Source organism: Python bivittatus, unplaced genomic scaffold, assembly GCF_059951505.1.
Source record: "Python bivittatus isolate LINGU-HERP-01145 unplaced genomic scaffold, Pbiv_v1 ctg000240_np1212, whole genome shotgun sequence".
Taxonomy (NCBI): Eukaryota; Metazoa; Chordata; class Lepidosauria; order Squamata; family Pythonidae; genus Python; species Python bivittatus.
The window spans coordinates 2,199,098-2,214,688 of NW_028277051.1; the positions used below are offsets into that span (position 1 = coordinate 2,199,098).

General features: G+C 52.8%; 1 protein-coding gene across 1 annotated transcript in view; it reads left to right on the plus strand.

The window, feature by feature from the left end:
* The first annotated feature begins 874 nt into the window (after positions 1–874).
* ABR (ABR activator of RhoGEF and GTPase) overlaps positions 875–15,591 on the plus strand; it is a 119,138-nt gene continuing 104,421 nt past the window's right edge. Inside the window, exon 1 of the mRNA XM_088138759.1 lies at positions 875–1,308. The gene's annotated coding sequence lies outside the window, so the exon portion shown is untranslated. The remainder of the gene's footprint in view (positions 1,309–15,591) is intronic.

Consider the following 15,591-nt stretch of genomic DNA (forward strand, 5'->3'; position numbering starts at 1 on the left):
CATCTCCCCCCCAGGTCTCCCGCCGCCGTCCGTCCGCATTGCAGGGCAGGCCCCATGGAAGGCGCCCCCCAAGGCCAGAGCTGGGCTAACCAGGAGTCCAGGTGAAGGGGGGGCACCGGGGGCAGTTCAAAGGGGTGGCAGGGCGGGAAGGGGGCAAGCGGCATCTCTGCAGGGGATGACACGGACAGAAGTCGGACCTTCGGGAGCTGAATCCACGCGCGGACCGGACAGGGGTGGGGAATGAAGGGCAAGAGAAGCGCTGGGGCGCGCGCGGGGGGCAGATGTTTGGGGCAAGGATTCCGGGCGGTCCAGAGGCCACAGTTCCTACCTGGTCTTCAGCTCGCCCCTTGGGTGCCTCCCCCCCGGCCGAGCGGAGGGCCACGCGCTTCCTGGGACTCGCGCGGGGCGAGCGGGCGGGGGGCGAGGAGAGGGGCAACCCGGCCGGGCGCGGCCACTCCGACCCGCGCCAGGAGACGGGGCGGCGCCGCGAAGGAGGCTGGCTCCTTGGGGCGGCGCGGCGCCCCGACCCGCCGCCAGCCCTCGCCTCGCCTCGCCTCGCCTCGCCTGCCCCGCGCCCTGCAGGAGGGACCCCCGCCCGGGCACGGACGGTGGGGGCGCGGCCGGGCCGGAGGGCGCCGCGGGGCGGGTGGGCGGAGAGCGCCGGGCGGGCGGCGCTGCCAGGTGAGTCGCTGCCCAGCCAGCGGCCCGCCCCGCCCGCCAGCCAAGAGCGGAAGCGGCCGGAGGCGGAGCGGCGCCGGGAAGTTTGCGCCCAGCCGAGTCCTCGCGGTCCCGCTGCGTCCGTCCGCCCCTCCGGCCGGCCGGGGCTTGGCCATGCGGGCGCCGGAGGAGCCGGAGCCGGAGCCGGGCCCGGGCCCGCAGCAGGAGCCGGAGCCGGAGCAGGAGCAGGACGAGGCGGCGGCGGACTTCGAGCGGAGCTGGCGGCGCGAGTTCCCCGGGGAGGCGCTGCCGGCGCTGCGGCTGGGCTCGGCGGGCGCGCTGGAGGCAGAGCTGGGCCGCTGCCGGGAGGCGCTCCGGCGGCTGCAGCGCGCCCTGGACCAGGAGACCCTCAAGGCGCGCTACCTGGAGGCGGCGCTGGCCCGGCGCGCGCGGGGCAGCCCTCCCCCCGGCGGGGGCGCGCCCCGGGCCCGCGCGGCGCCGCCCCCGCCCCCGCCGCCCCGCAGCTGGCGGCGCCCCCACAGCTGCCCGGCCGCCCCCCGCCGCCGCCGCCGCCTCCGGACCCCCGCGCCCGGCGCCTCAGCAGCGCCGGCAGTTCCGACGGCTCGGAGCGCGAGGATGCCTCGCCCGCAGGTGGGTCCCGGGGGGCGGCGGGGGCGGCCCGCCCCTCCCCTCCCCTCCCCTCCCCTCTCCTCTCCTCTCCTCTCCAGGCACCCCTCGCGGCCCCCGCCTGCTGGAGTCAAGGGGCAAGAACGCGGCCGCGGAGGGAGGGGCGGGTCCGTCTCCGCCGCCGGTGGCCTGCGCTGGACCGAAGCTCCCATCCTCCGCGGCTGCCTTGGCCATGGACCGGAGTTGACCGGCCCTCCCCTTCTGTCCGGGATCCGTACCTGGCGGGCGCTGGGTCTCCCGCGGTGCCTCCGGGGGCCGAGGCGAGAAGCGCTCTGCTCCGGCCCGCGGAGGCCAGAGGATGATGGACCCCCGTCCTCCCCCTGAATGCCCGGGAGGTGGCAGTTCCTGCGTCCCTCCTGCGTGGGACTCCCCCCCCCCTGCTCCTCCCGCAGGTCCGCTTTCCCTGCCGGAGAGGCGGGCCGCCTGGGGGCCCTCGGTGGCCCCTGCGGGGTCTCTCGGGGCCGGAGGGCGGGCCTGGCCCGGGGGGGGCGCAGCGCGCGAGCTGAAGCGGGTTTCCGAGCCACTCCATTCAGCGCGGGGGTCTCCTCTGGCAGCGCCCCTTCCTGCCTTCCCAGGCGAGGCCTCTTCTCCCAGGCCAGGTGTCTGCACGTGTCTGGGTGGCGCCCTGGGGGAATTTGGGTGGTGCGGGAAGGAACGGGGGAGAAGAGGGCAGGGTGCCTTCCTGTTCAGGCGCTCTCTCTCCAGTCCCTGCTGCTGAGGGGCAGGGCTGGGTCTTGTAGTGGGCGGGGACGCAGCTCTCTTTGCATGCTCAGAGGCACTCTTCTCCCACTGTCCTTCGGGTGTGGCATCCTCTTGTCAGCGCTGGTATCAAATGCAGGCTTTGAGATGTGCTGCCCGGAGGGGAGGCCTGGCTAGCCGGCACCAGTCCTCCTATCCCAGGGAGAACCTACGGAGAAGCAGGGCACCCTGGAAGTGGACGGTCCTGCGGGTGGACCCAGGTCCCTCCCGGTGCCCTCTGGGCTGGCAGAATCTGCCTTTGGCTCCGGCAGCGGGCACCGAGCGTGTTCTGAATCAGCAGGCAGGTTGAGCCACGGGGAGGGTAGACGGGCAATGGGGCTGTGTTTTCCTCAGCTTTGGAGCGCTCGCTCTCCGGAAAACCTGGGCATGTTGCTGCCATAAGACCTGTTTTCTTCTCTGAGAAGAAAAATAAAGGCCTACCCTAACTTTATTTCAGATATAAAGTTCTGGCAGAGTTTTGTGAAACTTTGGGATGTGGGGCAACTAAACTACAGAGGGACAGAAGAGATGTTCCTGCGTGTGTTGACATGCAGGTGTGAACTTGCAGGTGGGAGGGATGACAGGGCGTCTAAAAGACATTTTCCATTAGATTCCCCAAGGGAAATGTCATCCTGTGCACGTATCTACGTGGAGCGTGCAGCCGAATGCGTCTGTCTTTGCGGTGTGGAGCTACAGATCATCAGAAATGGCTGTGTCAGTACCCCCTGAAAGCCACAGGGACTCGCACCAACTCCTCTTTTTCAAAGAAAGGGACAGTGTTTCCAGATTAATTGTGCCAAGCTCTCCTTCCTTCCTTCCTTCCTTCCTCCCTTCCACCCACCCACCCACCCATAGCTTGGGTTTGCACTCACTCACTTTCCTCAGTCGGCCTTGCTGTACTGGACTGGACTGACTGACTGATTCAAGATTTACAGGACTGCCCAACTCGGACAGTGTGACTCTGGGTGACGTACGACATAAACACAGACTAAATCAGGAAGAAAAAGCGAAACAAAACACATAACAACAGATGGCCAATATATAAATGCAAAATTTAAAAGCCCCCAAAGCTTTCAGTGTATGACCTGGAAGGGATCTTAAGAGGTCATCTAACCCATTCCCTGTTCTGAACGGGAATGCTGGCTGGGGAATTCTGGGAGCTGAAGTCCACCCATCTTCAAATCGCCAAGGTTGAGGAACCCTGGTCTAACCAACAGACTGGAACTAAAGAAACTCTTCCTTCCTGAGATCTGGATTGGATGCTTTGGATAACATTTCCCAAGATTGCATTGGCCTTTTTAGCTGCTGCCTCCTGCTTCTGGCTCAGTTATATGCTTCTAGCTCGTGAGGAGTAATTGGCATTTAATTTAGCATCTGTTCTAACAGCATTTAAATGCTTTGAAGCACTATTTAATGTAGTGGCTGATTAGTTACATGTTCACTGAAATGAAATCCAATTTAGTTTTTTTGACTCCCACCCACTTTTCTCCTCCCCCCCCCCGGTTTTTGAGGAGTGTGGCCTCCCACTTGCTAGGCAGAGTCCTTGAATTGGGGGAAAATGTGCTTTGCCTTTGATTTAAACTGAAGTTTAACTTCCTTTAAGCCATGCCAACTAATTTATGGAGAGCGGAAGGTCTGCCAGGGATGGTGATGAGTGGGCTGAAACCTCGATGCCTATTTGATTTAGGGGCTTCTTCAAAAACTCTTGTTTCGGGTCTTAAATCTCTGTGCTTCCCCATGGCTGATTCTCTTTCTCGTTTTCATCAGCTAAAACGTGTCTTGGCAGGGATTTCTTCCCACTGTATTTCAGAGCCAACTTAATTTTCCCTTTTGCCTCCTAGTGGAATAAGCCAGTTTGTTTTGATGACTTCTCTCCCCCAAAATGATCTGTTGCCAAGTCCAATGGCTACTTATTTTCTTGACCATAATGAGGTTAGAGGCATTGTTCAAAGAATAATTTCTTTTCTTTTTTTTAAATTGTCCCAAAGCCTCCAGTTGCTGACTTTTGTACTAGAACAGTTTTTCCATCTCGTCAACTTTAAGATGTGGGGACTTCAACCCCCAGAATTCCCCAGCCAGCATGGCTGGCTGGGGAATTCTGGGAGTTGAAGTCCCCACATCTTAAAGTTGACGAGATGGAGAAACACTGTGTTAAGCACATAGCAAATGAACCCAAGTTTCATTGCAACTTTTCAGTTTGGGTAATGCACATTGAACACTGGATATTCATCAAATTTGTCTGCATATGTTTCTGATTTTCAGTAGAATGTAATGTTGTGGCAGTTATTTAATGGTAGAAATGGAAAAAATCTCGGCTGGATTTGATCCCTTTTAATTTAAAACTGTCCAATCGGCTAGCACAGAAATAAACTGGAGGTGGCATGGTGTCAGAGCAAAAAGGATTGGATTGGGAGTGAGATCAAACTCCCTTTCATTCAAGAGCTTTTTTTGAGGTGACCTTAGAGCAGTCACCATCTCTCACCTTAGTCAACCTCGCAGGGTTATTGTGGGTTTTTTAAAAAAATGGGGTGTAGATAGAAAGGTTGTGTAACTGACTTCCCTTTGGAGCTAATTGCTACCCCGCCCTCTTAGAAAGGACACCTGCTTTTGATTTACTGAACTTTATAGCCTTTTGAAACACAGCTTATTTTTGAAAATGATGGCTTTTTAATATGAATGCTTTCTTACGGATAATTGTTTTAGGGTGCATACTGGCTTAAACAGGGGCCACACTGCTTTGGAATATTTCACAAAAATTGGTTAAAGGTTTGCTAAATAAAGAAAGGATGCATGTTTACTCCCAGAGTTCTCTTATAACAGAATACAAAAATAAATATTAGTGAGTTTTGCATGTAGGAAGAGTCTCCAGTTACCCCGAATTCACAATCCGTGGTACTTGAGACTCCAAGCATAGCCATATTCTGCAAAACTTTGCAAATGCTATCTGGTTGTTTGGCAATTGTTTAATTTTGATGTAACCTTTGACATTGTTTGGGCTATCAGCTGGGATTTTTTTTTTAAAAAATTCTGTTTGTCTCTGGGCGTACTTTTGCAAGAGCGAGACGCTAAGAGTGCATTAAATGCTTTAATTTTGATTTGGAGACAGACAAGCTGCCCTGAGAAAACGTCGATGGAAAGCAGGGCAGCTGGGTCGCGTCCTGTGGCACTTTAGAGAGCAGGGAGCCTTGGAAAAAAGAATGTGGAGAGAGTGACGTAGAAGGATCCTGTAGAGCAGCCTCATAAAATTGTCATGAGGAAAACAGAATGTGACAAAGTAGGAAATTACTCAGCTAATGGGCGGTTGCAAAGATTAAAGGCAATCCATCAAAAAAGGAGATGAAGTACGGTAAATTTGGTTTTGCACAAGAGCAAACTTTTGAACTTGGATGACAGTTGTGTAAAACAGTGTTTCTCAATTATAAGGTAGGTGGACCCCCACTCCCAGAATTCTGGGAGTGGAAGGCCACCCCTCTTAAAGCACGCTGGCTGGGGAATTCTGGGAGTGGAAGGCCACCCCTCTTAAAGCATGCTGGCTGGGGAATTCTGGGAGTGGAAGGCCACCCCTCTTAAAGCATCCTGGCTGGGGAATTCTGGGAGTGGAAGGCCACCCCTCTTAAAGCATGCTGGCTGGGGAATTCTGGGAGTGGAAGGCCACCCCTCTTAAAGCACGCTGGCTGGGGAATTCTGGGAGTTAAAGGCCACCCCTCTTAAAGCACGCTGGCTGGGGAATTCTGGGAGTGGAAGGCCACCCCTCTTAAAGCATCCTGGCTGGGGAATTCTGGGAGTTAAAGGCCACCCCTCTTAAAGCATCCTGGCTGGGGAATTCTGGGAGTGGAAGGCCACCCCTCTTAAAGCACGCTGGCTGGGGAATTCTGGGAGTGGAAGGCCACCCCTCTTAAAGCATGCTGGCTGGGGAATTCTGGGAGTTAAAGGCCACCCCTCTTAAAGCATCCTGGCTGGGGAATTCTGGGAGTTAAAGGCCACCCCTCTTAAAGCACGCTGGCTGGGGAATTCTGGGAGTGGAAGGCCACCCCTCTTAAAGCATGCTGGCTGGGGAATTCTGGGAGTTAAAGGCCACCCCTCTTAAAGCATCCTGGCTGGGGAATTCTGGGAGTGGAAGGCCACCCCTCTTAAAGCATCCTGGCTGGGGAATTCTGGGAGTTAAAGGCCACCCCTCTTAAAGCATCCTGGCTGGGGAATTCTGGGAGTGGAAGGCCACCCCTCTTAAAGCATCCTGGCTGGGGAATTCTGGGAGTTAAAGGCCACCCCTCTTAACGCATCCTGGCTGGGGAATTCTGGGAGTGGAAGGCCACCCCTCTTAAAGCATGCTGGCTGGGGAATTCTGGGAGTTAAAGGCCACCCCTCTTAAAGCATGCTGGCTGGGGAATTCTGGGAGTGGAAGGCCACCCCTCTTAAAGCATCCTGGCTGGGGAATTCTGGGAGTGGAAGGCCACCCCTCTTAAAGCATGCTGGCTGGGGAATTCTGGGAGTGGAAGGCCACCCCTCTTAAAGCATCCTGGCTGGGGAATTCTGGGAGTTAAAGGCCACCCCTCTTAAAGCATCCTGGCTGGGGAATTCTGGGAGTGGAAGGCCACCCCTCTTAAAGTTGCTGGGGTTGAGAAACACTGATGTAAAATACAATGTCTTTTTGGAAAGCTTATGTAACGTTGGCTACTGCTGAACCCTGGATAAAGCTCACTGAATCACTGGGCAGGAAAAATGATGGAGCAGTTCATGCACAGATCTATTTCCTCTATAAGTCAGCGTCATGATTTCTTTGCCACTTCGGAAAATGTTATTTTTAAAAAACTGGCTAAATAAGATTTAACTACCACCTTTGAGATTTGGGTGCTCGCTCCTTTGCCCACTCCGATGCCAGTGATGTTATATTAACAAGCACAAGCCATTAATAAAAGGATCCTTAAAGCAGCAGGCGGTGGAGGGCGAAAAAAGGGGGGAATACAGGAAGTGGAAATGAAACGATAACAGAGGAGCAGAGCTGAGCAGTCGAGAAAATGTGAACGAAATTGCGGAGAATTTAGCTGGAGATGGAAAGCTCAATTCTGATGGAGACGGACTGATCGATCGGTTGATTGATTGATTGACGTTTCTGAGAGTCTGCCAGAAGGAAAGGATTGAAGGAGACCCCTGCTTGTAGGGAGGAGTTCTGGAGACTATGTGCCCCGGCCAAGCAAGGCCTATTTCCCGTTTCTAGCTTGACGGAGTGTCTTTCAACAAAGATCCTTTAAATGCTTCCAGTTCTAAACCCTTCAGAGCAATGTTTTTCAACCTTGGCAACCTGAAGATGTGTGGACTTCAACTCCCAGAATTCCCCAGCCAGTTTAAAGTTGCCCGTCTCAAAGTTGCCAAGTTTGAACAACGCTGGGTTAGATGGTCCCTCTGTGATTCTGGGCAAAACCTTTCCAGGAGGTCATTGACAGGTTTGACCAGGTTCAGAGAAGAACAAAGGTGATACGGGGTCTTGAGAACATGCCCTTAGAGCAGGGTTCTTCAACCTTGGCAACTTTAAGACGGGTGGACTTCAACTCCCAGAATTCCCCAGCCAGCAAGGCTGGCTGGGGAATTCTGGGAGTTGAAGTCCACCCGTCTTAAAGTTGCCAAGGTTGAGGAACCCTGCCTTAGAGGACCAGTTGAAGGAAATGGGGATGTCGAGAAGACACGTGGGGTCAGTGGCGAGGTCCACAAAGGGAAGCCACAAGGAAGATGATCAGAAGCTGGACAGTTGCCACCTCTCCAGAATGGTTGGTTGATTTTCCTGCACATGGCAGAGGTTGGCCTGGAGGGTCCTTGGGGTGTCTTCCAGCGCCACCATTCTAGGATTTGGGGCTTAGAGTAGGAAGGGGGAGCCTCTGGCCCACGGGTCAGATACAGCCTACAGGTACAGGCACAAAGAGTCATGGCGCGTCCAAGGCAGGGGAAACATTATTCTTTGGGGAGAGCAAATATTGAATGTTTGCTCTTCGAAAGCTCCAAAAACTCTTGGCAGTGTTCCAGCAGAAAGGGAAGGGCTGAAAATGTCATCTCCTTTTTCCAGTTTTCTTCCTGGTGGGGGTTGTGAGATCTCAAATGCAAGGTTGGGATCCACAAAGGGGTTCCTCGCGTGCTCTCCTTCCTCCCCCAATGTGTTGTTGAAGCTCCTGGCAGCTTCATTTTAAAGGCTTTGGGGTTGGAAAAGCAGACCTGGGGCTACAGGTAATAACCAAGTTACCTTCTCAGTTGCAAAGAGGTGATTTTCAGTAATTTGAGACGTTTCTCTGGTTCCAGGCTTGGGTGTGTTTCTCTTCACACGGAGAGGGCTGATGTGGGGTTTTTTTTAGCGTCCATGTGAACGCCAGCCTGTTTCCAATCCCACAAGACGCTTGCATGTGTAATTTACCCGCCTTGTGCAAATGCAGACATCACAACTATTTTGCTGCTTCCCTATCAAGGGAAGCAAATGCCCTCCGCTGACTGGAGGCCTGGGATCGCCAATGCGATGAGCATGGGTGCTGGTGTGCCCGCCGACATTTCCTTTGCATGCCCGCTCGGCTTCTGGGCCCACCTGATATTTTACATTTTTTAAAAATAATAATTAGAAGGAGAAAAGTCCAAAATAATTTAAATAAAAATAGGAAAAAAGGATAATGAGAAGTCGGTTTGGAGCAAAGCTGAGTCCCAGCGCCTGGCATTGAGAAGGGAGGTTGCATCTGGGTCAACTGGCGCTTGGGGGTTGGTTGAGTTCCCCCCATGGTTTTGTGAAGGGGAAGCTCCCCGTGCAAGACAGGCAGAGGTCTTCTGACTGTCCCCCAACTTGTTCTCAAGCCCCCCTTTAAGGTTGGGCTTTCCTTGTGGCAGGCAGGGAGGTTGATGTGGGGGGATTCCCTAATTCTTGGGTTGATTCCTCCTGGGGGGGTCTACAACTTAAGGGTATTAGCAGTGCACAGCCCTGGTTGGGTTAGGAAGAACATTAGCACAACTGGCAAATAGTTGCCTGGATGGCTCTAGGTCAGCGTTTCTCAAGCCTGGCCGCTTTAAGACGTGTGGACTTCAATTCCCAGAATTCCCCAGTCAAGGAATTCTGGGAGTTGAAGTCCACACGTCTTAAAGCGGCCAAGTTTGAGAAACGCTGCTATCGGTTGAAAAAGAGGCGTCGTTAATCTCTTTGGCAGCAGCAGGAGTGGAGGAAACGGTGAACTGATTGTACACGAGATTCGGCAGTGCCAGAAAAGCCACAGTGGCCGTTTTCGGAGCGAGTCGTGCTGTGCATTCCCCAGAATCTTTTCTTTTACGCTCATGAGATTTTGGCAGCCGGCACCGAGCTCGAAAGGAGATGCAGTGAAATGGAAAATGCAGAGGGGGTGGGCTGCTTTTTCTGCTTTTAAGGCGCACGGAAAATCTAACGGTCCGTCGCTGGAGACGAGTGACTGGCTGAGGCCGCGTGTTAACAGATACAGAAACCCAATTCTTAAATACCAGGGCAAGCCCAGCTTGCAGAGAAGTCACACCTTTTGACAACGGTGCCAAACTGGAGGCCTGTAGAGGTGTCAGAGCCGGACTACGGCTCCTAGGACTTTTAGCTGGCTGACTGGCTGGGGTTTCTGAGGGCTGCCGTCCCCCCCACCCCGCCGTATAGGATCAGGCTGCTCGTTTGGCTTCAAAACCAGAATTGCACAGCCCTCCCTGGGTAACAGGAAGAACAAGGCCTGATTTCTCTGCAAGTAGAAAGCTAGCTCAGCAGGGAAGTAGCCCCTTTGCAGACTTGCATCTGAGGACACCTTCCAAATGGATTTTTCCTTCCCCAATGAAGTGGTATAGTCTGTTCTACTGGTTCGGGGCTGTACCGCCATCTTCTTGTGTATTGTGGCTATGCGTAAAACCCTAATCATGTGAAATGCAAATACAGGTCGTCCTCGTTCAGCAACTGACTCGTTTAGCAACCGTTTGCAGTTATGGCTGTAATGAAAAGGTCACATCGTGACCAATCCTCGCCTTGACGACCTTCACTGGTCTGGAAAGCAAAGGAAAGGTGAAGGAAGATCATAAGCGTCGTCGTGGTTTCACTTAGCGACCGCTTTGCTTAACAACTGAGTAGCCGACCCCAATTCTGGTTGCTAAATGAGGACAGCCTGTACTTTTGGTCACATGTTAGAAAGGTCCTTCTTGGTTTCCTTGGTGTGTTGATTTCTGAGAAGGCTAGAAAACAAAGCTCGCATTTGCTCTGGTTAGCCCAGCAGGGTCAGAAGATGGCATTCGGAGGGTAAGCTCTGTGGGGCAGAGACTCCTCTTTTGCCGATATTACATTGCAGATGCCTGTGGTGCTGTGTGACGGGTGGGTCTGTGTAAAAAAACAGCCACAGAGATACCGAACGTTGAGCAAGAAGCAGAAGAGGCCCAGCCAGGCACAAGACGCCTCTTACCCAGCGACGGGGTGGCTCGCAGCCAGTGCTGTGCCCGCCGGGTCTTCCTCGCTCCCTTGCTGCGTCTTGAAGGCCCCTGGGGAGTGCCAACCACCAGCCCAAGGAGGGGGCCGATTCCCCAGCAATGCCTTCCCAGCAGCTCCCTCCTCCCGGGTGCCTGTGCCATGGAAACCCGCCTGGCTGCTCCAGGAGATCGTGCCCGCAGGGCTGTTGACTGACGCGATCGTCTGGGGAGCTTCCAGGGCAGCAGAGCCTCAGCCCTCCTGGGTCTGGGTCAGCGGGGGCCAGGCAGCCAAAACGGGCCGGTTGCCTAAAGATCGGCCCCCACCGATGGCGGCCGAAGCAATATTTTTGTTTCTGGCACCTCTGCCCGGCACAGCTCGCTCGATCGCAGGGGATCTGGGAGGGTGAAGGAGGGAAGGGCTCGTTCGGCTGCGGCTCAGAACCGTGTGCCAACCGACGGGAAGAGCCTGGAGCAGAGCGCTTCCTGCACGGGGGCTGCCGGGCTGGGACGTTTCGGTTTAGGAAAAAGGAGGGCGAACAGGAAGGGCAGGACTTCTAAATCTGTGCCTGGGCAAAGCAGGCAGAGAGAACAAATGCCTTCCTTCCTGTCTCATACGGCTGGATTCCAGGGCTGTCCCCTGGGGCTGATTTAGGACTCGGGAAGGTCAGGACTGCTTCACCCGGCGCGGGAATAAGGTGGAGAGAGAACCTCCAGGATCAGAGGCAGTCTACCTCTGAGTTCCACTTGTCGGTGTGGCCGTAACAGAAGACTGCCACTTCCTTCGAGCCTCGGCGTTTCTCCAGCAGCATAGAGTTGGCCCTTGGGAAGAGCAGGAAACTCATGTATTCCAGTTTTATTTTATTTTATTTTATTTATTTTATTAAACACATTTATACAGCCGCCCATCTCCCTGAACGTGACTCTGGGCAGCGTTCCTTAGTCCTAATTCCTTTGTTCCTTCTTTTCTCATTCTGAATTTGCTTTGACGAGTAACGTTGGTAATTTGTAAAGCGGCTTTCTAAGACGCGGTGAGCCTTAGCACGAGAGCTGAATTTTGAATCTGGAGTCTAGCTTTGGAAGCAGAGCGAGATTGCCCTGGGCATGAGCAAAGTGCATTCTCTTTTGCTTATAAAAGTGCAGTTGCCTCCTATATAAAGATTGTCACTTTAAAGTAGAGACCCTTTGATGATGATGATGATGGTGATGATGGTGATGATGGTGATGATGGTGATGATGATGTAATAACAGTTATTACATCAACAATAATCTTGCATGCTGCCTGACTCTGCGTAGCTCACAACCATCAAGAAATTACAATAAAATTAATAAAACGTAAAGATAAAAGATGGCAAGGGTGATGAAGTGAGGGGGCTCCCCAAAGATATGACTTCTAGATCTGCCTTCCCCAGCCTGGCCACCTTCCAGGTGTGTGGACTTCAACCCCCAGAATCCTCAGCGACGGCCATGCTGGCTGGGAAATTCTGGGAACTGATGTGTGGACTTCAGCTCCCAGAATTCCCCAGCCAGCATGGCCATTGTGAGAATTCTGGGATTTGAAGTCCATGTGTCCGAAGGGTCTCCAGGTTGAGGAAGGCTGTTGTAAATTGCGTAAAATAAATGATGTATTCTTGGGCAAAAGCGTGTACTCTTGCAGAGGTGCGACAGGCCGCCTCCCCAGTGGATTGGCACTCCTCTTTAAATTAATTTTATTCCTGTCTACCATTTGGGATGTACAGCTTTGGAAGTGAATGGTTGGGTATCATGTATGCCAGTGTTTCTCAACCTTGGCCCCTTGAAGACGCGTGGACTTCAACTGGCTGGCTGGGGAACTCTGGGAGTTGAAGTCCATGCGTCTTCAAGGGGCCAAGGTTGAGAAACACTGAAGTATTCCCTGTCAGTTTCCATTCCTTTTCTCTTTGGGACTTTGTCTTTGGTTCTGCAACCCGGAGCATTTCCCATGCGTCCACGGCATGTGAGAAGCCCAAGGCTGGCGCATGGCAGCTGTACAGATGTTGTGAATGGATTAATTCATGAAACGAAGGGAAGTGTCTGTTCTGCGAGGACGCTGGGACGCCCGAGCATAGCTGTGCAAGCGGAGCCGCATCTGTCAGGAAACTGTGACGTTTCTCGCCTCTTTCTGAGAAATGTGAGCGCGGTGAACCCTCACCAGTTGAAGTAAATGAAACCACTGAAACGCACCTGGCAAAAGCAAGATGCGTTCGGCTGTCGGGACGCGCTTTGCAAAATGCAGATGTTAACCGGAACTCTCTGGTTCTGCCTTCGTCACGCTGGACGTGATTTATTTGACTTGTCCTCACTCTGGGGAGGGTCAAGAGCGAAGAGGCTTGCTGGACATTAAAGACTGCCGCCCCTTTGCCGGTTCCTTGGCTCTTCTTCCAGCCATGAGGGATAGAAACTTGGCATTGCATGGCGAAGTGGGCAGGGAGAAAGAAGGTTTTCTCCTCTTTTCAAGCACTGGGCCTGGCGGGGGTGTGCGTGTGTGTGGGGAATGGTTCCTGTGAGATGTGGGGATGGCCACTAACCTGGCTGGCTTTAAAAAGAATTGAATACAGGTAGTCCTTGCTTAACGACCACAATAGGGACTGGAAAATTTGTTGTTAAGTGGGGTGGTTGTTAAGCGAGTCACGCTCGATTTTACGGCCTTTTTTGCGGCAATCATTAAGCGAATCGCACGGTTCTCAATTGAGTTTGCTTGCTGGAAGCCAGCTGGGAAAGTCGCCAATGGTGATCAAGTGACCCCGGGACGCTCCAACCATCATAAATATGAGCTGGTTGCCAAATGCCCAGATTGTGATCACATGACGGTTGTAGGTGCGAGGACTGGTTGTAAGTCCCTTTGTTTAGCACTGTTGTAACTTTGAACGGTCACTAAACGAATGGTTGTTAAGTGAGGACTGTACATTCATGGAGGAGAGGGCTATTGAGGGATGGTGGTCTTGAAAATGCAAAGTTACTTCTGAGTTGGGCACACTGTGCAGCCAAATGCCAGTTGCAGGGAACACTGGGAGAGATGGGGATGTGTTGCAAGCATTGTGGTTCCCTGCAATGAGCATTTGGCATCCCGTGTTCAAAACTTTTGATTTTTTCTGAGATTTGCAAAAGCTTCGGCTCCCGAAACCTGTTGCACGTATCTGCAGAGCTGCACAGACCAGTGTTTTTCAACCTCGGCAATTTTAAGATGGGTGGACTTCAACTCCCAGAATTCCCCAGCCAGAAGGGAAAAGGGGGGCATAAGCCCCAAAGGCACCTATTTTGCCCCTTACTCCTACAAATTATTCCCAAACCAATTGAAATAATAAGTAGATAAATAAATAAAATTCTAAAAAGGGTATTGGCGGCTTATGGCCTGCACTGAACGGTCAGCTAACCACACTGGTTGTTGCAGACCAGTGTTTTTCAACCTCAGCAACTTTAAGACGGGTAGACTTCAACTTCCAGAATTCTCCACTGGCTGGGGAATTCTGGGAGTTGAAGTCTACTCATCTTAAAGTTGCCGAGGTTGAAAAACACTGGTACAGAGGGATTAGGGGGTGGGGTGGGGGTTAACCACCCTAATCATATCACCCTCCACCTTGCATTTCATACTGGAGTTCCCCCCTGAAGGGGTGTGATGGAAATTTGGGTTCCCAAATTTGGGCGCCATATAAATTTCTTAAATCAGTCAATGCATCCTTAACTGTCTTGGACACAAAACTGTGGCAGATCAGAACTGCAGTGGAAGGTGAAGTGGAGTGGTGGAAAAGGTGTCATTCTGGGCCATGGAGAGCCAGGTTCAAGTTCTGCCACTCAGCTGATGACTTTGGGCCTGTTGTGCCATCTCAGCCCGGCCTCCCTCACAGGGTTGTCATGCAATTAAAAAGGAGGTTGACTCCCTTTCCTCCTCAGAAGAAAGGAGAGATATGTTATACATAGCTGGGAAAAATTAACCAAATTCCTCCTATCTCCTGTGCCCCCCTGGATTTTGGGATGGGTGGATCCCTTTTCTAGCCTGGCACTAAGGGTTGGCACTGCAGTTCCCAGAATTCCCCAGCCAGCTTTGCTGAATGGACTCCGAAGGTGGGTGGTGGAGTGGCCAGAGGTGGTTGTGTGAAACTGGGCATTGGTTAATTCTGGTGCCTGCTAGAGAAAGTTGTTGCCCGTCCACTCTGTGTGTTGTTTTTTCGTTAAATCAGTTTACCCGGCTGCCAGTCGGCAGGCAAGAGATGGCGGCTGCTCTAAGCTCCGTCGCCTTAAAAGAGCTTTTGAACGAAGGGGAATTTGATCGCACTCCCAATCCCATCCTTTCCGCCCCGACCCCGTGCCACCTCCGGTTTATTTCTGTCGTAACCGACTGAACTGTTTTAAATTAAAAGGCATCAAATCCAGTTGAGATTTTTTCCATTTCCGCCGTTAAATAATTGCCACATTACATTCTACTGAAAATCAGAAACACGTGCGGACAAATCTGATGAATATCCAGTGTTCAATGTGCGTTTCCCAAACCGAAAAGTTGCAATGAAACTCTGGTTCATTTGCTGTGCCCTTAACACAGGGTTTCTCCATCTCAGCAGCTTTAAGATGGGTGGACTTCAACTCCCAGAATTCCCCAGCCAGCCTGCTTTATGTTAGGTAACCCAACTCCCAGAATTCCCTATCCTGCATGTTTTAAGGTGGGTGGACTTCAGCTCCCAGAATTCCCCAGCCAGCATTTGGTTCCCATTGACAACTGGCCCCCACTCTTGTTGTTTAGTCGTTAAGTCGTGTCCGACTCTTCGTGACCCCATGAACCATATTGCGCCAGGCCTTCCTGCCCTTCGCTGCCTCCCTGAGTTTGCTCAGTTTCATGCTCATTGCTTCAGTGATGCCATCTAACCATCTCATCCTCTGCCGTCCTCTTCTCCTTTTGCCTTCAATCTTTCCCAGCAGGCCCCCACTCTGCTCACCTTTAAGAAAGCTGTTACGACCTGTTTCCCCCCCAGCCATTTGGGGTACGGTTCAGTGGAGTCCCATTTCGGTTATTACTATTATGATGTTTGGTCACCCTCTTACATTGTGTATTTCATATTTATATATTGTGTACGTTTTAGT